Source organism: Phalacrocorax aristotelis, chromosome 2 (genome assembly GCF_949628215.1).
Source record: "Phalacrocorax aristotelis chromosome 2, bGulAri2.1, whole genome shotgun sequence".
NCBI classification, from domain to species: Eukaryota; Metazoa; Chordata; class Aves; order Suliformes; family Phalacrocoracidae; genus Phalacrocorax; species Phalacrocorax aristotelis.
In genome coordinates this window covers 7,351,338-7,373,345 of record NC_134277.1, presented here as the reverse complement: position 1 = coordinate 7,373,345, position 22,008 = coordinate 7,351,338, and the positions used below count along the sequence as shown (strand labels likewise).

Below are 22,008 nucleotides of genomic sequence, written 5' to 3'. Positions count from 1 at the left end.
CAGCTTTAAATGTGTTTGTTTCTTGTTGAAGTCTTTAGGACTATATTGTCACAAGTTGAAAGTTGCGCTGTAGCGCTATCGTCCCATCCAATTCCCATTGAAATCAGTTGACTTGGCTCAAAGGCTCCTGCAAAGCAGGGATGGCTACGTTCAGAAACTTTTGGTCTACAAAATGACTGTCATGTCCCTAAGAGTTTCATTACTTACCACTCAAAAAATTACCTTCATAATGGTGCTTTCTTGAGTGATTTTGTCATCTTGAGCTTTTTCTCTCCTGGTTTCATTAAGTCTACTGAAGATGCACTTTAAATTACAGGCATATGCCCAGTTTTCTGTTTTGTTCTGACTACTTGCTCCCTAGGTACTTAGTTTCTGTATTTCAAAGTAGATTCTTACATGCAGTTTAGTATTTTTGTCTGTACAGACTAGAACATATGATTATGACCTGGACAGGCTGGAGAGCTGGGCCGAGGGGAACCTTATGAAATTCAACAAGAGCAAGTGCAAGGTCCTGCCCCTGGGGAGGAACAACCCCCCGCACCAGCACAGCTGGGGGCTGACCTGCTGGAAAGTGGCTCTGCTGAGAAGGCCCTGGGGGTGCTGGGGGGCAGCGAGGTGACCCTGAGCCAGCACCAGGCCCTTGGGGCCAAGGAGGCCAACAGTGTCCTGGGCTGCATGGAAAGGAGTGTGGCCAGCAGGGCGAGGGAGGTTCTCCTCCCCCTCTGCTCTGCCCTAGTGAGGCCACATTTGGAGTCCTGTGTCCAGTTTTGGGCCCACCGGTTTATGAAGGACGTGGAACTGCTCGAGCAAGTCCAGCAGAGAGCTACGAAGATGATCAGGGGACTGGAGCATCTCCCATGTGAAGAAAGGCTGAGAGAATTGGGTTTGTTTAGCCTGGAGAAGACTGAGGGGGGATTTCATAAGTACCTATAAATATCTGAAGGGTGGGTGTCAAGAGGATGGGGCCAGACTCTTTTCAGTGGTGCCCAACGCCAGGCCAAGGGGCAACGGGCACAAGCTGGAACACAGGAAGTTCTACCTGAATATGAGGACAAACCCCTTCCCTGTGCGGGTGCCAGAGCAGTGGCACAGGCTGCCCAGAGAGGCTGTGGAGTCCCTTCCCTGGAGACATTCACACCCCGCCTGGATGCGGTCCTGTGCCCCCTGCTCTGGGTGTGCCTGCTCCAGCAGGGGGGTTGGACGAGATGATCTCCAGAGGTCCCTTCCAACCCCTGCCATTCTGTGATTCCATGATTATGAAAAATGGATCTTTGTAAATTAACTTCTCACACAGTTTAGGATGATTTTGCAAAGTAGTCTTCCAGGGTATTTTACACTGTTTACAGCTACGTTTAGTGAGTTATGCTAAAAGTAGTTAAAATCACAGTATGGCTAACGCTGGAAGGGACCTCTGAAGACTGTCTAGTCAGAGCAGGGCCGGCTGGAGGAGGTGGCCCAGGACTGTGTCCAGCTGGGTTTTGAGTATCTCCAAGGATGGAGGTTCCACAATCTCTCTGGGAAGCCTGCTGTAGCGTTTGATCACCTGTACAGTTAAAAAAAAAAGTTTATGTTGAAAAGGAGTGTTTTATTTCAGTTTGTGCCCTTTTCCTCTTGTTCTGTCACTGGATGGCACTGAGAAGAATCTGGTTTTGTTGTCTTACTCTCCTTCATCAAGTATTTATGCACATTGATATGATCCCCCGTGAGCCTTCTCTTCTCCAGGCTGAATGGTCCCAGCTCTCTCAGCCTCTCCTTGTATGTCAGGTGTTCCAGCCCCTTAATTGTCTTCATGGTCCTTCTCTGAACTTACTCAAGTATGTCCATGTCTCTCTATTCTCTTGTCCAGAGCTGGACCCAGTATTCCAGATATGTCTTGTCTGTGCTGAGTAGTGCTCCCTCAGCCTGCTGGTAACACTCTTTTTAATGCAGCCCAGGATGCTGTTGGCCTTCTTTGCTGCAAGGACACATATCTGGGTTGTGTTTACCTTGCTGGACACCAGGATCCTCAGGTCTTTTTCTGCTAAGCTGCTTTCCCGCTGATGACCTCCAGCCAGCTGGACCTCAGCTGATACTTGCTGGATGGGGCATTTCCTCCCCAGGTGCCAGAATTTGCATTTCCACTGGTTGAACTCTATGAAGTACCTGTTGTTCAATTCCTCCGGCCTGTTGAGCTCCTGCTGATGGCAGCACAACCCTCTTGTGTATCAGCACTCCTCTCAGTTTTGTATCATCTGCAAACTTGCTGAGGATACGCTCTAGGTCATTAATGTGAACAGTATTGACCTCTGGGGTACACCACTAGTGAGTTGCCTCCAGGTGGACTTTGGGCTGCTCGCTGCAACCTTTGAGTCCAGCAGCTCAGCCCATTTTCAGTCCACCTCACTGTCCACTTATCAAATCTGTACTTCATCAGTTTGTCAGGGAGGATATTGTGTGAGACAGGGTCCAAAGCCTTGCTAAAGTTGAGATAAAAGGCATCTACTGCTTTCCCCTCATCAACCAAAACAGTCATCTCATCTTAGAAGGCCAAGCTGACTAATGCCAATCACCTTTCTATCCTCCATGTGTTTGGAAGTGGTTTCCAGGGCATTTTGCTCCATCTTCCCAGGAATTGAGGTGAGCCCAGCTGGCATGTAGTTCCTGGTATCTTCCTCTTTGCCCTTGTTGAAGACCAGAGTGACAATGGCTTTCTTCCAGTCCTCAGGAGCCTCCCCCAGTTGCCATGGCCTTTCAAAGATAAACAAGAGTGCTCTCATGGGTGCATCCCATGAGGTCCCATGAACTTCTGTACGTTCAGTTTATATAAATGTTCCTTAACCTGATCTGTTCCATTAAGGGTAAGTCTTCTCTGCTGTGGACTTTCCCACTGGCCTCAGGGACCTGGCATTCCTGATAGTGAACCTTAGCAGTAAAGACTGAGGCAAAGATGGCGTTGGGAACTTCGGTCCTTTATCACCAGGTCCCATTAGTTTGCAGTCAAACACTCTAGACCTTGGTCTGTGTGTGTGTGGGTGTGTGTGTGTGCTTACGTGTGGGCTCGTTTCCAAACAAACAAGCCTAAAGTTTGTGCTGATTTCCCAGACAAGCTCTTCCTGTTCATGGCTCAGGATGTCAGCCAGCTGCCCCAGCGAGCCAGCGATTCAATTGCAGGGGAAGTTCAGCTTGGGTAAAACAAAGACAGCAGTACACATTTTTCTTTTGGGTTTTAATTGCTTCCGTCTTGGTATCTGAAGCATTTTTCTTAAAAATGCTTCACTTTGCAGGTGTAGCCTCACGGACTTTCTCTCATCATAGCTTTTCTTATCATTTGTAGCCATTAGAGAGTTCAAAATACTTTTGGCAGGGGAGTTAGCACAGGTGCTCTGGAGCAACTCCCATTGGGATGATTGCATTCTTTTTGCTTGAAGTCCCCTTTTTGTCAGCTGTTATCTTTGGGTTCATTTCATGTCATGAGCTGTTGGTGTTGTGCTCTGCTGTTTGCCAGAGTGCGTTGTATTTCCCTGCGGACTTCTGTAGGGCTGAAACTTTTGTATGCAAAGTCATTCCTTTTTTTATACTGGAAGTACAATCCAATAAATCATTTGCTTTCTTATTGGAAATTGAAATAATGTTGCTTTTTTGGATGGAAAGAAGTGTACAGGCTGGATTTTGATGTCGCATTGATTTTAAAGCAAAGCCTTGGCTGTAGTTCACAATGAAAAGGTGGTGCAGTTTAGGTGCTGCTTTGACACTTGGCCTACAGTCCTAGTTCATCTAGATGAGTATCTTCACTGTATCTTTTTCTCACATCTGAAATCAGGATGATGATAATTCCTATCTGTTAAGAGTGTTCTGAGGATGAATTGACTATTATTAGACTGGGATTATAATGACTAGGGAGTTTATATGGGAAATGAGATTCAGGCCCAGAGATTTCTTTTTTTGGGGTTAATTCTGAGAAAAAAGATCTGCTAAGGACCCTGTACACTAACACGTACAGGGGTCTAGACCAGGGTCACTGACATTTTCAGGTTCACAGTGGTTTATTTGCACCTTGGATGAGGTGCTTGTATACAAGTAGAGGAGAATAAACCACTTTGACACTCGATCCTGGAGAGCAGCAATTGTTGCTTTTGCTGAAAACTTCTGTAGCATATGGTTTGGATTTCGGTGTGGTAGGAAAATGGAAGATGTGGGGTAGGGATCCCATTGTTTCTTCTGGGAATTCGTGGAAGGAAATAGTAGCTGATAGGCCATGTAGCCTTTGCATGGTGAGTATGATGTCTCTGATATGTCAGATCTCTGACACATGTAGTGTCAGGAGGCCAGGGCACATATGGTAAATCTTGATGCGTTTTGTACTCCTCTCTTTTCAGCCAGTCATAATTTGAGCTCAAAAAATAAAACATGAAAGCAGAAATCTGAACATATGGCAACCCTAATTAAGGGGGTGATGTTAATTTTTTTTTTCACCTTCAAACTCGTTGCAGTCATACTGACCTTAGTGCTGTTTCCTTTCCTACGGTGCCTTCAGCTATTCCCATGAAAAGTTTGCTTTCCTGAGCTGGGAGATGGAGTAAGCATGTGCAATCAAATACCTGCATTTTTGTTTCATAAGAAATGAAGTGCTTTCAAAATTTCTTTTCAAACTGTCTCATAATTAAAGTCACATTTGAGGGGGCTTTTGTGAAGAAACATGAAGGATGCATCTCCTTTTGGAGACTGAGACTGAGGTCCCTTTTCTGACTGATAACAGAAATGAGTCTCGAACCCAGATTTGACATAAATCAATCCAGTGTCTTTGCTATTGGGTTTAGAATCAGTCTGTCTCCTGCTTGGGGCCATTCTGCTGCTTATGAAATATTCACCGGTCCAGAGAGACAGTGTGACTTTGTATAACTTGATGGTGAAGGAAAATTTGTGGGATAAAGCAGACCCCGGTTCGGGTTCTGTCTCTGCTCTAAATCAGGTGATTTACATCTTAAGTGAGTCGACAGGCAGTGAGGTGGTAGTGTTTATCCGCTCTCTTTCTGATCTTTCTTCTGTTGCACATTTTCTCTCGTGGCCCTGAAAAACTCCTTGATTAGCTATCATGGTACAACAGAAAATATCCTGCAGAAGAATTCTTGACCAGCTCTCTCAGAATTACTCAGTAAGTTATGTATTATAGAACAAGGGTGCCAATATGTTCTAGGTAATAGTACATAGGGTTTCTCATTCTATTTAATAAGTCTTTGCTAAAGTCGCCATGTCTGTTCAGATCCTTGGCTTGTTTGCAGCTGCTGTATTCCTGCTTTGCATATGACAATATAAGAAGAGGGTCTAACACTGTTTTTCTCATGACCAGAGCTTTGTTTTTCCCTTTTCTTATGATTCTCCATAATTTAGATAGCTTGACAGTGTGTCTTAGTGGATTTTTAATTTTGCAGAACTGGAGCCGATTTGCTTTTGAAAAATTAACCAGTCCATGCCCTTGAAAAGTCATTGCATGTGTTATTACCTCCACATGTGATAAGTTTAAGAAAATGATTAGCAAAGGTGTCACTCATTTCTGCATGCTGTATATCAGATCAGACTTGCTGTGAAGTAGTGAACCATATTAAAGCTGTGAAATCAGCCCTGCTCTACAGGGACTACAACCAGCTGCACCAATTTTACTACTTTTTCCCCTTGCAGATTCAGGAATGATTGGAATGGAGTTTGACAGTTTATTTACAGATTTGCTGTGACTGACAGGATGCCAGAGGGGAAATGTTTGTACTCCCTGAAGATAGTTTTTGGTAACTAAGGCTAAATATCTGACAGGACTTCTGTTACAAAAACAGTGTGATCAACAGTTGTGTTACTGCAGAATTCAGTGCATCTTTTCATTTAAAATACAGCTAAAAATACAGAATGAGAGCCAACATTTGCTTTGATGTAAAGCGTCCATACAGAAGAGATGAGGTGTGGCACTGGTGAATTCAAGCCTTCCAATCCAATTCTGATCTCTCAGCCCTGTAAGAAACTAGGAAAAGGAGGATACAAGCCACTCACATGCTGCCTTCTTTCCTCTTGGTCATTCATTTTCAAACTTAAAATTTGTAGGTTCCATAAATTTTTCAGTATGGGACTGGACCTCTTATATGGTAAATTCCAGTCTCCTTGACAACCAGCCTGCTTCTCTTACCTTATGGGCTGCCAAGAGTTCACAGACCATGCACTGAAAACTTATGTCCATGTGTGTGATATTAAGGTTCCCTGCAGTTTAACCTTGAAATGAATAAAATAAAATTAATCTTGTTTTCCTCTTACATTCACCCCTTGACTTTGAAACTAAGGTAAATGGGCCTTTTCTTTTTCATGATCGTGTCATTCTGCTTCTGATTGTCAGTGTAAATCTGCAGTAACCTGACTGAAGTATCCTCATGTGTATAAAAATCAGTCTTATGCAATGATACTTTGAAAACAGGAACCTTTTGGAAGGAGATGCATGAGCTATCTACTGTATTATATACAATATGTAGGTAGTAATACTATACTCTGTATTCCCAGAAATAGTATTAAACATTTGATCAGGAAAGTAATTTTTTTTGTTCATTAATAGCTCTTTGTTCATTTAAGAGGCACAGAAGCTTTTGTACCTTGAAAAGGTTAATTACACTCAGGGTAAAGGTACTTGAATAAATAGTGTGTTTTATGGGTAGCAGAGGTTGAAGGTGGGCAGATTTGTCTAGCACAGAGAAAAAATATATTTTTATTAGATTGTTAGGTGTTAAGAAGTGCTGCCAACTAGCCAAATGTAATCTGAGTATTCATGAGCAAGAGATACTGATATATTGTGAGGGACAGAAAATATGCACCTGAGAGCCTGTGGCCTTACTTGAATTTAAGCCAGTCCTACTGGTTACATCTAGTATCACAAATTTTGTAGGGTTAATTTTTTCCTTAATTGCTTTTTTCTTTGTTATTGTTGTTCTGGCTGGATTGGTAATCTACTGCAGACTGGATTCTTTGCTGTATATTTTTGTTACGGTAAGGCTATGCATCAAGAAAGAGATAGAGCACAATTAGCAAAGAATAAATGAAAGAAGGCAAAATGAGCCTTTCTCAGTCATGATCTCCTAGTGAAGTATGTCCCTTTTTAATGCTTATATGCCAGGTGTCACTTACAGGAAGACCTGAATACAGTGTGCTGTACCACAACACTAGGGAAGATTTCTCTGGCTCTCTGGGTATTAGATCATCAGATCATCAGGCTGAGCCCACCTCCCCAGTGATGGGGTTCTTCTGACTCAGTCTTTACTGTGGACACAACAAGGTTGACAAGTGAATCCTCATTTGTATTTTTTAATTGTCAGGGATAAAAGACATTCTTCTGGGAAGAGAGACTGGCATCCACCTCAGCTCTTTCCCAAGTAAATTCTCTTCTCATTAGTCTATATGGCCACGGTTATTCTGGAGCTGTGGCTGTGGCAGCCCTGGCTGCACAGGAACTTTTCTATAAGGGAAGAGGGATGGTTGTCTGTGTTCGCACTGTTGTCTGTGCCATCAGTTAGCTCCTTGGGGAATGGGAGTGGTGGTTAACCAATTCCTATGTCTTGCTATCTTGACTGTTAAAAAGCTTTTCTTGCAACAAATCTAACTTTTGCATGTCAAAGCTTAATGCTGTCAGGCTTTGTTCTGTCAGTCCTGGCTACAGAGAAGGGAGTTTATTCCCTTTCTCCTTGCGGATGCTTTCTTAAATCATGTTTCCACTAGGTTTAATGTTAATATTACCTGTTCAGAAAAGTAGAAGCTCTACCTGTAAGGGTGAAGGAAGGTTGCCCAAGGTAATACAATAAATCATTGATGGTGTACGGCAGAAATACAATCCAACAGCCCTAAATCCTGCTTTCCAGCTGTAGTTCTAGTCTAATGCCTGTTAACAGAGAGAAGACAAAAGTAGGTATAATGTACTTCTGTTGGAGCTCAGACAATCCTAAATGTGGGTCATAAAATCCTTAGTTTCCAGGTTCTCCCTGATGCTGTAAGAAGTTGTTAGGTGTCCACTGGGCTGACATATTCCTGGCTGATGGCATCGTTCCTGCCTTGATTAGTACATCATCACACTGCAGTTACTACAGCTCATGCCCGTGTGCAGGTTGTGAATCTGTGAGCTCTATTAAAAGATATTCTCATGCTTTTTAAGGTCCAAGAAAAGTGACCAAAATAGCTAAAGAACAGTCAGTGATCAGGGTGCCTAATAGTACAGTGAAGTTCTTCAGTAGTTCGGTTATCTTATTGAAAAAAGATTAGATGATATAGCAGGAATGGGGTGCTTTGAGATCAGCAACAGAGCTGTGAACTGGCAGCATGAGCATTACTGAGACTGTCATCCAGTGCCTAAAGACAAAAACATAATTACCAAGAGAAGGTCATTTTTCTAAGCAAAGGACAGTTGTAAACTGCCTTTACCAGGAAAAAAAATCAGTATTTGTTGCATTGCATCATTGAATTATTCATCAAGATCAGACACTTTCTTGTTCAATTTACTTTGTCATTTTCTTCTAGCTTATTCTCAGCAGTTTGGATGAAAATATAACACAGTAGCACCTGCTTACAAGAGACATTCAATTCACTGGATGTCTTGATTGGAAAGACATTTGCTTTGGTCCAAGCTAAAATCAAATGCTCTTTGTTTTAATGGGATATTCATGTCTTATGGACAAATAACTGGAATTGGTGTTAGGATATTTTTCTGTTAACCTGTTCTTATTATTTTAGTGAGTTATTTCAGGCCCTTAATTTAGAATAAACAGGATCTACTCATGGATCAGATCCTGCATATTTTCTTCTGTTCTATACAGCCTCTGTTGAAACAAGTGTTTTCCCAGCAGTAAGATTTGATTGTCTAGAAAGGTGTAAACATTCCTTTTTCTGAATTTGCTTCAGGTATATAGGTGAAAATAACACTCTCTTAGGAATTCTAGGCATGGTTAGATTGTTTCAAGACCCTAGTCAGAGTAGTGAAATGAGTAAATAATAATTTCTGTCACTTCAGAACCTTTTCTTCTTATACACAAGTATATAGAGAAACTCAGGTACACAAGGAGATCAGAATCTGCTCCCATATGTTCCTCTCACCATGATCCCTTTTTTCTCTCTTTTGTTGCTTTCCCCCATAATTTACTTCGTTTGCATATTTTAGTGTTTCATACCATGGTGCCTGAGTCAATTTTCTTTTGAATAATTAAACAGGTACATGCCCTTGGAAAGTCATTGCACCCTTTATTGCCACTTAATGTGTTAACTGTGAGGAATTGGGAAAAGACGTGCATTTTTGTTGACTGCTCTTTTATGCGAGGATTGGAATGTAGTGAATGGGACTCAAAGAATATGCTGTATTTTGGTGTATGTGGCGAACCACATGTTGGGTACCCAGAGGATGTACCTGGACTGGAAAACCTTGTCCTTTTGCCATTTCAAAGGAAGATGTGAGTAGCCTCTTACTTAAAAAAAACTTACTTAAAAAAAAGAATTGATACTGTCAGCGGCTATTCACTGATGTTCCATACTTAGATGGGTTTGGGTTTTCTTTCAGTAGTGAAAGGTTTTGGTTTCTGCAGAAGAAAATTTCAGTAAAAGAATTGGTCATGAGCCCTCTGTGCTCTGGGTTTGGGAGAAGGGGAAGAGAAAGAGGATGGGCAGGAGCATTTTTGCAGCTGTGTAATAAAGGTAGCTGAGACTTCTTTGGAGAGTTAGCCAAGTTAGGGGTTGGGGTGGATAACACAGTCTGAGCTGCTCTGAGGGTGGCTGGGTTAACAGGGAGGTTTCTGTAAGCAGTGGAGAGCTCCAGGTTCTCATTAAAATCCTGAGCCAGGTGAGCTTGCGCGTAGCTGTACTATAGATGCAGCTCTAGCAGTGACATTATAGGGATTTGTTAAAATTGTGCTGGCTTGGATAACTGAGTCACTGTTTCCATTGTAGGAACAATGAGCGCACACCAGGGTAGGCCAATGGCAAAATGTGCTTTGCTAAATTACGTTTTATTTTACTGTTGTTTGGTAGTCATGCTTTACTTTCCCCCTTCCTTTTGCTAGTGAATACCCTTAATTGTAAACATATTTCAGTGTCTTTGGTCACTCAAAGTGACATTAAAATGTCAGTTTGCCTTCACTGCTCATTCAAGCCCTGTTCTTTGCAATTAGGATACTACTAGAAATTTATATTGATTTCTAGGTGGGTGTTTTCCTTAGGATAGGACATATCTCTGCATAAATGTTACAAAATAAAGCAAGGCAGTTTGTGTTCTTTAATGCCAACAAATAGGTTGTTGGGATTGTTTGACTCGTTACCTAGCATGCCGTGAGTGTACAGTAGAGATCCCGGCTGATTCCTGTGGCCAGGGCAGCTACCGGACTCCAGCTCCATGGCAGGGAGGTGAAATCACTGCTCCAACTGTTGAAGGCAAAGAATTCCTCGAAAAAGCAAAACTTCTGCTCAGTCAAGCTTGAGGAGAAAGAGCAGACCACTGCTTATGCTTTTGGTGTTTGATTAGATTAATAAATAGAAGGAAAAGGTTATGACAGGGTGGTTTTGGATTCAGTGCAATCGTTAGTGATTTATTCAGAGAAAAGGGACTCCACCCATTGATATGGTTCTCTTCTCATGGCCTTTGGAAGGGCTTACCATAGAATTGCCCAGCTGTGATTAAAATTTCCCTGTGCCAGCATGGCTGACGTGTTCCCCCAAATGCTAAATGAAATTCGTCCAGTTTGGGGGTTCGTCACTGGGAGAAAACATGGGGACTATGGCAGTGGTTTATAAAAGAACAGCCTCTAGAATTGAAGAGATTAATGTCTCAGGGAAGGCTACAGGCGCAAAGCATACCTAAATAATGATCATTGGTTAAAAGGCATCAGTGCCTGGGAGATAAAGAACTGTTATAGATTGTAAAAGAGATTATCAAAATCCCTCAAACCAGACAGTGTTAATGATGCAGATCATGAAATGTGTGGTGACTGAGATTTAAATGTGTGTTTTGATATGGATTGTATGATCACTCATCAAAAGCTTCAGACCTGTTGTTTTTTAAAGAGTGTTTTCTTTACTATCTAAATCAAATATGTCAGCTCTGCAATCTGTGGCAGGTTAATTGAAATGCAGCGAGAGTGCAAAATCTGAATCAAGCATGAGGTTGGCAAACTTTGTTCATCCTTTTATTTATTGCAGATCTCTCAAAGTAACTGCTTAACTTGAGAATGATTGATGAAATTACTGTGATTTTCCATCCTTCCTTAAACAGGAACGATTTGGGCTGTATGGAGTCTGAAGGAACAATTTCAAAGATGTCATATTTGACTGGATTGAGTGAAAGTATAGCAGGAGCTTGAGGAATGTCTTATTATAGTAGTACTGTAGTTAATTTTCAGTGTCCATTGATGGCCTTTATCTCAAGTGGCATGCTGAAAATGCCCCAAGGTAGTTTTTGTTGTCTCCCTTTTCCTGTTATTTAAAACCATTATTTAATTTTATGTGATTGGATTTGGTGACATTTAGTGCACATTAAAGGGAGGAATTTATAATGCTAGCTAAAGCAAAGGGTATTTCAGGTTTGTTCTTTGTGAGCTGTTCTTGCTGTTCTGCCAAATCCACGTGCACCTCTGCCTGTTAGGAACCTGTGCCACACCATGCCAGAGCGTCTAAGTGGGCTCCTGCCGTAAGATCAAATGATGTCTTCAGAGACTGTCAGCAGGAGAAAACAATACCACCATACCCAAATTTGTAAAAGCCTTTGAACTACAGTGTGAGGGGTTGAAGACATTCTTTTCTTCCCCTTAGCTGGACCTTTGGTTCCCATTTCAATGGTCTGTTGGCGGCTTTAACTTTTTTCGATTGTACGGGAACACGATGGCAGCTAAGGATGGTTCGAGTACTAGGAGGATCCACCAGGTCTGTGTACCCACACCTGAGCTGGAGGGGATCGTGGTAAGGGCAGGCACTAAAACAAACCCTTTGCCATCAGAAGATCTTCCCACTTCCCAGTGGCATGAAGTTATTAGGGTGTTTGGGAGTGGATGTTTATACTAAAGGGTTGTATTGTTCAGTACCCAACAGTATACCCTTCCTCGGTCTAATATTTCATTGAAAAGCAATTTGCCTGAATAAAATAAAATATGCATGATGGGTGAACACAGATGAGCTCTGTTAATGTATTCTAATTAACTTGCTAAAAATATTTTAAAATCTTAATAAGCTTAAAGAGAATTTCTGATGATCAGATGTAATGTTAATGAGCATGGTATAAAAACATAAGAAGGTAAAGTAGATAGCTGATTGGCAGTTGCAGTGCTGTCCGTATAGCTAATGTTTTTCTCATACAAAAAGAAAGATCTTTGGGTTAAATTTTAGCTTTCATCTTGGTAGCTAATTTCTCAAGATCTATTTCTAGAAAGCTTAATGAACAAAACATAAAAAAAAAAAATTTACCTGTTTGATTTGGGGTGGAGTGGGGATTTTATTGCTTAATTATGCCTTAAAAAAACACGCTAAGGACATTTATAATAAAGTATCTGTGTTCTTTTTGTGTGGGAGAATGACTCTCTTCCTTTTATATATGCCATAAATCTCAGATTGTAGTTCTTTTTCTCTCCAGGCTATTAGGTTTCTGCAGACTGTATTTCATTCCTTAGCACCTATAGTTGCTTGGCAACAGCATCCCATTTACATGAACCCAGCCCTGTGAATGAATAGTTACCTGGAACCTTTCTGCGCAGAAACCCCGAGAAACGTAGTGGTTCTCCCATTCAGTATGACAATTATTAGGAAATATTAATTGCTTCTCTCTATTCATCTTTCTGTAGCCTTTCTTCTTCAGTTAAAGGGGGAAAAACTCTATTCTCTGTTTAGTTCTAGCCTGCCAGAGGTCACAAAATTCATTTATAAATAATCCACTTGGAAAGCAGAACACTTTAGAAGTGCTCAGAGCCTCAACTGGTACAAGGAGTCCCCAGTGCTGTATTCTGTAGGTACAGAAAGAAGGAGGTTCAGAGGAGTGAAGTAACCCACTACAGTTACATATAGGTCAGTGTGATTTCTTTTTTTTCGCCCCCTGCTAGTAAGTTTGGTATAGTTTCTAGAGAGAAAAAGGAGCAGATGTTTCCTACTCAATATATGGCTTCCCTTTTGGCATAAGGAACTTTGCTGAACAAACAAAATCAACAGATCTTCTGCTACCTCAGCCTAGTGGTTTGTGAGCAGGTACACCCTCCTATCAATTAATTTTATTCTTGCAAAGTGCTTTACAACCTGTAGGTTATTTCCATTCAGAGGAGTAGGAGGTATTAAAAAGAAAAATCAAGAAGAAAAATTCTTCACTAACACTAAACACAAAAAAGTCTTACAGGACTAGGAGAAGAGCTACAGGCAATATTGGTAGATGCCAAAATAGCTGTAATAATTCTTTTGAAAAATCTTGTAAAGAAAATGCCCAAATTGCCTTGTTTTGTAAGTTCTTTTCTGTTTTTCACCTGGCTTATCCTTTGCAAAAATGAAATGATACTTGGGCCTTGACTCTTTTCTGTTGCATTTCTAGAGGCCTTTGTTAATGTTGTTGATAAGATCCAAAGACCGGTCCTGAGGGAAGCAGAGTAGTTGTGAGATCTGGTAGAGGTCTGGTTTGCAAATCTAGATCCCAGACTGATTTTTCCCCAAGTTTGTGGCAGTTTGGTTTTTTCTAAGATTAAAATACTGGGTAGGATGTTCTTTCCTCTCTTCACTCAAGTGGCATTCAAGGTCAGGTCATCACACCCTGTACCTTTTAATTATATCCTGGTAATGCTGAACTTGCAGCTGATTATTATATTTTCTCCTGTGGACACGTCTTGTTACTGATCCACAGACTGCAGATTAACTAATGCAGAATCGAATGGATTTGTGACCTAAATAATGAAGAGGCCTTTGTTCTGTTCTTGGTTTTCCTACTGATTTTGTGCAACCTTGGATGGCTCATTTATCTCCTTCCTTGCTTTTCTCATTTTAACCTTGGATGGATGACGTCATGTTGATTTGCCAATGCAATGTTCTGTTTCTGTTAGAAGATTTGCAAGGCTGAATATTGCTGTGTATGAGGACAAATAGTTTTTAAAAATGAAACAATGATAGTTTTTCTTTTCTAAATGACTCAGTAGCAAGCATTATTTACCGATGTGTGATCTGTAAAGCTACATGTGGTAATTATACACATCAGAGTATGATGGCCATGGGAGGGTGTATATTTTGCTGAGTTTCAGTCACGAATTTCTCATGTGTATTTTGAGGAAATACTGAGCTGTGCTGCAGTGCTTACAATAGAACATGTAAAAAAATGTCGGTTTTAGTCCGTGGACCTTTTTTTTTAAAAAAAAAAAAAACCAACCAACCAACAATTACTGGGAACATCTTGCATGCTCCTGTCAGTGGGGGAATGTCTCACCTCCAGTCCTGGGAACTGAGCAGCAGGGATTGTAAGTTTGCTCTTCCAGGGTTCCCAGAGGCACTGATGTGTAGCTCAGTGCAGAGCCCTCCTGAATTCTGGGGCTTCCTGCGACGGGGACCACGGGGCACCTGACCTCCTACCACAGGACTCTGCAAGGCCTGTGTCTGTTGGAGCTACAGACCTCCAAAGCCGGAACACTTTCCCAAGAAGCCGGGCAGTTTTCTAGTGCAAGGTTCTCTGCAATTTATCAGGAGTTTTTATAAACTGGCACTTTCCTACTAAATATTTCGGTAGGCAAACTGACAACATGCCATGTCAGGTGCTTCTAGGGTAGACATTTTTAGTGCTTTTACTATCTCTGCTCTTTTTTTGATAGTGGTTTCAGTGGTGAAGACATTTCTGCTAGGTACTGGTAGTATACCAGCAGCACTAAGCATCAGTGGTTTGTGGTCTTGAAATTATGCCTTTTAATGAGTACCAGAACTTAATATTTTCAAAAAAAAAAGACAAGATGCAATTTAATAGTGGTCTGTAAGTACCAACACGTGAAGGGGAAAACCAATTCTATAGCAATGTTTTAACTGCAAGGCTAAAGCCACAAAGATGAAGTGACTAGAAGTTTAAAGAATAAAACTATAAAGTATGGGAAAAGTGCATAGATTTAACTTCAAAGGTATTAAACGTGAAAACAGCCAGTAGGCACAGTAAATGCTCTGTCACTTTGAGTCCTTCAGCTGAAGTTCTGTGTCTTCTTCAGATCACTGTAGTTCAGTGAATACAGAGCTGGGCTGAATGGTGGGATCGCTCTGTGAAAGTTGTGTGATCTTGTTGAAGCAAATGGTCCACTCTGACCTTTTACATTTTTTGAGCTCTCTGTAGGTAGGTTATTAAATAGCTGTATTGGATGGCTAGATTTCAAATGCCCCGTCTCGATCTGCTCTAGGTTTTGTTTTCAGGCTTGGTATCACCTGCTTCAGAATATCTTTTGAGAATCAGTTAATTTGTCCCATTGGTTCCAGATTTCATGTTGATTTGCTGAACGACAGGAGTTCAGGAGTGGAAGGTGAAGATAGAGGTGTTGCCAAGAGTCTATGAATAATTGTGGAAGCACAGAGCAAATCAGAGCAGGTTGTGCTTTGTTATGTTAAGCCTTGAATTGGAGCCTTGGCTGCTTTATGGATGTTTGGACAACTGCTGAATAGTTTTTGTGGTGATTAGTATTTTTCCCCAACACACGCTATTCTTGTTTCACAGTTCTTGCCATATCCAAACTTCAGGTGACAAAAGAGGAAAACTTTGAGTGGCCAAAAAATAAAAAAATTAAACCTCATGTAAGCCACTTCCATTGGTACACAAACCCATTTTACTGTACCAATTTATTAAACATATTACTTCTTTTCTCTTTAAGGAATTAATTGAGAACAAAGAAAATACACGAGTTAGAGACAGCAAGGGTTTAAATTACTTCTAGTAATGTCTTCAGGAGAGGACTTTTCCCCAAGTACATTTTTAGTCTTGACCAACCAGATTTTAAGTCGTCCTTCTAATTCGTTTTCCATCTTTTTCCTTAAAAGCTTTCACAGAAATATTTTCCCAAAATATTCAGCCTGTATGTACAAAAAGTTTTGGTCTGAATCTGCTGCTTTTTTTTTTCCCCCCTTGCTGTAAACTCTAGTGCTGAGTTGGGGAATTTTTTTTGATACATTACCACTGGAATTTATCCCAGGCTTCATCAAAATATTCTGTCAAATAGATGTCTGCGTCTCAAAAAAAAAAAAAAAAAAAAAAAAGGCAGCAAATTGATAAGCAATTGCAGCTCTGCAGTATTTCTACAAGAAGTGCAAATATTTCAGAGCTCTTGTTGCGAGCGTGTCAATGTATATGTTATAACAGTGTTATGACTATTGATCTGCTTGTTCCCAAAGAAGTCTTTACCATTCATGTACCAAAGTTTTCCTTGCTGTATAACTGCGGAAGTCAATGAAGTTGAATTGTCAGCGGGGTTGTATCTTGAGTAGATTTTTGTTTCCTATAGTACATCTTCGGCTCTGTGTATTGTTTGGGTGGTCTGCAGTAATTTAAGGTGCTGTTAAGAGAGCATTTATGCACATTTTTCTACATTTACTTTTTCTGAAATCCATCAAAAACGGGAAGGCTTTGAGTCAATGTTAAATTTTAAATTCATATCTGAAGCGAGCTAGACTAAGGATTTTCAGAGTTAGGTGATTTGGTATCTTTAAGCTTCAGGTTGTGAAATACAAAGTTTTGTCTTTATTGAAGCAAGGTTGTAGGAAAGCCAAATTTGGCATCTTCATGAAGAACAATTTGTGCTATTAGAAGTTGCTTGAGAACGTAAGGCAACCCAGACTGCCAGTGGCATATGAGTCTTGAGTACGGATACCATTCGTACTGTTTTACTTGGGTGTGTGTGCATATCTACTCATTTTAGTGGTATTATTCTTGCCTTACAGCAGTGTGAGCAAGAAGAATCACGCCTGTTCTCCCCTACATCACTGTAGAGACTTTATCTATGTAAGTGGCATAAATGTCGAGAATATTAGCCGTATTTGTCACTGCTGCTGAAAAAATCAAGGCTTTTTTCCCCTGTTGAATTACAGCTGGTATGATAGTAGCTGTAGCCTCAGAGGCTGATGATCAATTCTATCCTTAAAAGTTGTTTTTCTTCCCCAGGCACTGCATTTAAAAAATAAGAATAAATTCTATGTCTGGACTATTTCTGACACACATTTATGCAATTGAAACCCTCAGTGAAATTAAAGCACGTTCCGAAATATGAAAACTTCTTTGCTTATATGTAAGAAGACAGCGAATCTATATGGCAAATATGTCTTGTTTTTCTCTGTAATAAATTAGCTGATGCTTCAAAGTGAAAGTCAGAAACACATATAAAAAATAGTTTCTGAATAGCTTTTATGAATTACTGTATTGTTTTTAGAATTGTAAATGTGGCTGAATTTGTTTGAATCTTTATCTTCAAGCTTGTAATTTATTCACTTCGGCAGTTGTATTGGTCTAAAAGAAAAAAAAAACCAAAAAAAAATTGTTCCAGTTTACATTATTTTTCCCTCAATCAGGTAGATGTTGTCTAATATGCTGAAGGCTGGTTTGTGGCAGTTGTTTTTTCTCTGTTATTAAGTACTTGGAAATGGTGTAAGTGATGCAGCACAATGAGGTAGAGAAGCAAGAGCCTTTGGACCCAGTCCTAGAACTCACAGGGACATGAAGGGCACTCAGCACCTTGTACATTTTCATATTTAAAAGGGTATGGACAAGAGAAACCTTTTACCATAGCAGGTGTTTAATTTCACAATCTTTATACAAATAAGAAAGATTAGCATGAATTTTGGAAGAGTTAATATGCAAGAAGGACAATTTTGGAACATTTGTTTTATAAATGGGAGAAAATAATCATATTTTTGTTTTTCTTGAATGAAAAGCTAGAAAATACTTTTTTTGAAATTATAGTGTTTGGAGCTAATCAGAGAAATAAAGGAGGGGCTGATACTTTTCTTGTTGCTTGCAAATTGTAAATTGCAGTTATTCGCAATCATGCTTATAGCTGGTGTGGGTTCATGAGCATAATCAGCTGCTTTTTGAATGCATGTTCTATTGTTCTGTTTTATTTATGGATTCAGTTGTGATGAGAAAAGACGTTATGAAGTTGCTTGGATGAAGCCTTGGAAATGTCTTTTAGGAGTTTTGAAAGTCAGTTTTGAAAGAGTGCCTGGAGTGTGGGGTATAAACCAGGGCTGTGTGTAGTGCTAAAAATTTAGATGAAAAAAATGAAGAGTTTTCGCCTCAAAACTGAAGGTCGAATTCTGCTTTCTCTGCGGTGCATGAGCCAGCAAACTTCTAGACTGACACAGGAACATTGTTACCGTCCAGTTGAAATATAGCCAGATCCAAAAGCCCTGAGGTCAGGAGTCATCCCATCGATTTCAGCATCCGGACCTGTTAGCAGTCTGAGCTGACCCCACCCCTGGTGGAACAGGAGGCTGAATTTCTACCTCCAGTCTCCTTGCACAAATGATGCGGCAGCAGACCTTCGATGCTAATTATGAGCACAAACCTTGTGATTGATCCGAGTTTGCTTATGTGATTATTTTTCTTAATAGCTATGGCCAAGGCCATTAGAGGGGATGTTGGACTGCTTAGGTGAGACTCACCCTGGGTTACTGGTTCCACTGTCTCACGTGCTGAACAGACTTGAGCAATGCTCTTTGAGCCTGCACTTTCCAAAATCTTAGGTTTTCCCTCTACTTCATGTCTTAATCTGCTTAATCTGCTTGCTTTTCCGGAAAGGCATCAGTTCTGTGTTTGTATATACAGTGTGATGCGGGACTTCAGTCTTCTTGGGACCACTGACAGCAGCTGAGCACAAATCACAGTTCATTCTCTCTCTTCTCAGTGACGGTGGTTTCTTTTTTTCCTTATGTGCCTTTCAATGAAAGCAATATTTTGGCTGAAAACAAGAGCCAGGAGATGAACTTTAACGTCACTCAGTTCTTGCTGGGTCTCTGTGAAAGGCAGAATGGGGGTTGTTGTGTGAGTATTAACATACATGGAGTGGGCTGACTTCTCAGCCTTGTGTGGGAAAGTGCCTTATGCTCAGTCTTCCCGCATAAGTGAACTTCCGTACTTGAGTCTCTCCCCTCCTTCCATCCACTGGGAATTATTATTTTAACTGAATTTCATTAGATCAGTTGACATCTTCCACAGTTTGTAATAGAACTGTAGAAGATGTGCATATTGCAGGACAACACCATGCCAGGTGCAGCTCCAAAATCTTTCTAGATAGGGTTAAAATTCTGTATCAGCTCCCTAAAAAAATCATTAATTTTTAAATAGGAAGGAAATAAACTGGTTGGTTAGGTACTATGCAGGGAGCTTTTAATTAAAAGATGTTTAAATCTGATTCTCTCAACTGTCAAAGAATTGAATTCATGAATTATGTTTGCTACAGTTGTTGGTTTGGGTTTTTTGTTTTTGTTTTTCCAGTAACACTGTATTTAAGTTCTTTCTGTGCGCTGCAATAGGGGAATAAATGGTAGCTCCTGACAGATTCAAACACAGCTGGCTGATAACACTGCTAGTGATGGATGAACGATGTCTCTGTTAATGCCCCGTATACATAAATGATGGGCTTGCTTTCTTTATTTATAAGATGTATCCAATTACACATCTCAGAGCAAATGACCACCGTTCAGTAAAGCATACAATATTGGCATTAAAAAGACAATCCCTGAAATCAGTGATCAATGCATTTTCCTTGCTTCCCAGAGAGAGACTGAAATAAGAGGTAAACCTAAAATTCAGCAAAATCAGGTAAATTCTTTTGGGACTTACCCCTCACCTGTAAGAAGTGACTTAAACTCAACCTGTTGTCTCTGCTCTGGCCCTATGCAGAGCTGCCTCTGGAAACGCAGCACACCGGGTTCACCAAAGATCACTCTTCCACGTGGCCTGGATGGATCAGTCCCACCAGTACAGTGGGTCAGATTCTGTTGTCAGACAGCGATGGCTAAGGTTCACGAGGCTGTTACCTACTGGGATGTGTTTTGGTGGAGCGAACCTTCCTAATTATTTGAAGTGGAGGAGAACGAATGGTTTTGCCCTTCATGTAGCTTCAGCCTAGGGTTTGGGTTTTTTTTGTACTGTGTATCTGTGTGTGTTCGTACTCACGAGTTGATCCAATTTAGAGCTTGAGATGTCCAACCAACATTAGAAACTTCAGAGTGCAAATTAAGTTAGTTTCTTTTAGCAAGAAGGATAGCTATATACTGAAATAATTCTTCGTATTTTGCTATGAAAAAATTAGTCTGGGTTAACATGGGTGTTAAACACTTTTAGATCGGTTTGCCCTCTTTGTAGATATCTAACTCAAATAATACGGAGGTGAATGCATACTTGTGAGTGGTTTGTATCGAATAGCTAATGCACTGTAAATTCACCCCTACTTTTCTTATGGTAACATATTTATATAGAAGTATCCTGAATTACAGTGATGGCATAAATGGATAATATACCCAAAACCTAAATCTTTTGACCTACCAAGGAGGAAGTTTCCTCTCCAGTCCTCAATTCCTAAGGCAAAAATCTTACCTGTTGCAGGGGCATTGGAGTCCGCTAGAAGGCACGAATCAGCCCTGCCTGGCCCATCAGTTACAGTGCCTGTGCGAGCAGGCAGCAATATGTACTGACAGAGCTCCGAAACATTTGTAAAGTTGCGGAGCAGAACCCCTAAGACAGAGCTGGCATGCAGATGGAAGAGCAAGGAGCAGCTGAGCCAAGATATGTTTGCAGTTTTCACAGGGGTGGTTGCTGTTTGGCTTTACCACTTTCATATTGTCCACCACTTTTTCCTGATTGTTAACACCATCAGTTTATTAAGCCCTTTTCCAGAGGAAAAGGGAGAGAGGAGCAAGCATGCCTGGTTCTTTGGTTTTAGCTGCTGTGAAGTGTAGCAAACATGTTTTGTTTCTTATTCTGTCTTGCTGTCTGTCTCTGAAGTGTGGTGTTTTCATGTTGGATATGGTAGTTCTGCAAGAATTTATGTTTGCAGCAGAGTTTAGCGAGACAGAATTGTGACTACTAGGCAGATCATTTAGAGTTCAGTTTGGTTTCTAGGAACAGAGGCTTACTAGTTATTTTTCACTGGTTTCTGTGCTATTATGTTGTTGTGATAATCTTGGCGGGGATCTGTCACTCTGTGTTGGTATAATTGAAATTTGTTTTCCCTGAGGAATCACTCTGCTGTTTGTTTTATTTGTTTACTGACATTGACAGAGATCCTAATGGCTTTTAAAACCCAATTTGTGCATCACTGAATATCCTCCAAAGAGGAAAATAAAATTAAATTTATCAGGAAAACAGGGTCCCCCATGCAGTGCTTTGTCTGGGTCTTAGACTCCACCTGAGCACCTGGCTGTGGGTCTAGAAATGGCATGGTGAGCCACATCTTCTCTTTATTTCTAATCTGTCTTCAGGGCTTTTGTCATTAAGATACTTGAAAGGGTAAATGACAATAAGTTATGTAGGGTATAAGTTGACCAACTTTGCCCTGTGAGAAATAAATTATCTTTAGCTTTTATTAAAAAGGAGGTTAAGGTAACAAAACAATAACCACAGTAAAATTCCCCTTTTGGGAGGAAATACATGGTGGTATCACTTATTATTGTCATAAATAAGGGTAATAAAGTGTTCAGATTTTTTAAAATATATGATATCAATGTATTTATGCATTTATTTTGTTTTAGGCCTTTGAATAATTTCAGTCAGATCATTTGGACTACTCACATTCATAATGCCTTGCTGAATTGTGGTTATAGATAGATGTATGGCTTGTTGCATGCCGTGCTCCAGAGGAGCATGCACACAAATAAATGATGAGGCACAGGGCAGACATTCAGGAATGTGAGAAGGAAGGGTGGCTTTCTTTAAGGACTAAAGAATGCAGGATAATTTTTTAACACCCCCAAAGCTGTGGGTTTGTGTTGGATGAAGATTCAGATATTTTTTTAGTTTACTGAGGTGACTTAGACCATCTCTAATTACCTTTTCACACACTTCCT

The 22,008-nt window shown here is 40.5% G+C and overlaps 1 protein-coding gene across 2 annotated transcripts in view; it reads left to right on the top strand.

Moving 5' to 3' along the window:
* Positions 1-22,008, top strand: part of XYLB (xylulokinase) — a 106,158-nt gene that overhangs the window by 68,877 nt on the left and 15,273 nt on the right. The gene's annotated exons all lie outside the window — the stretch shown is intronic.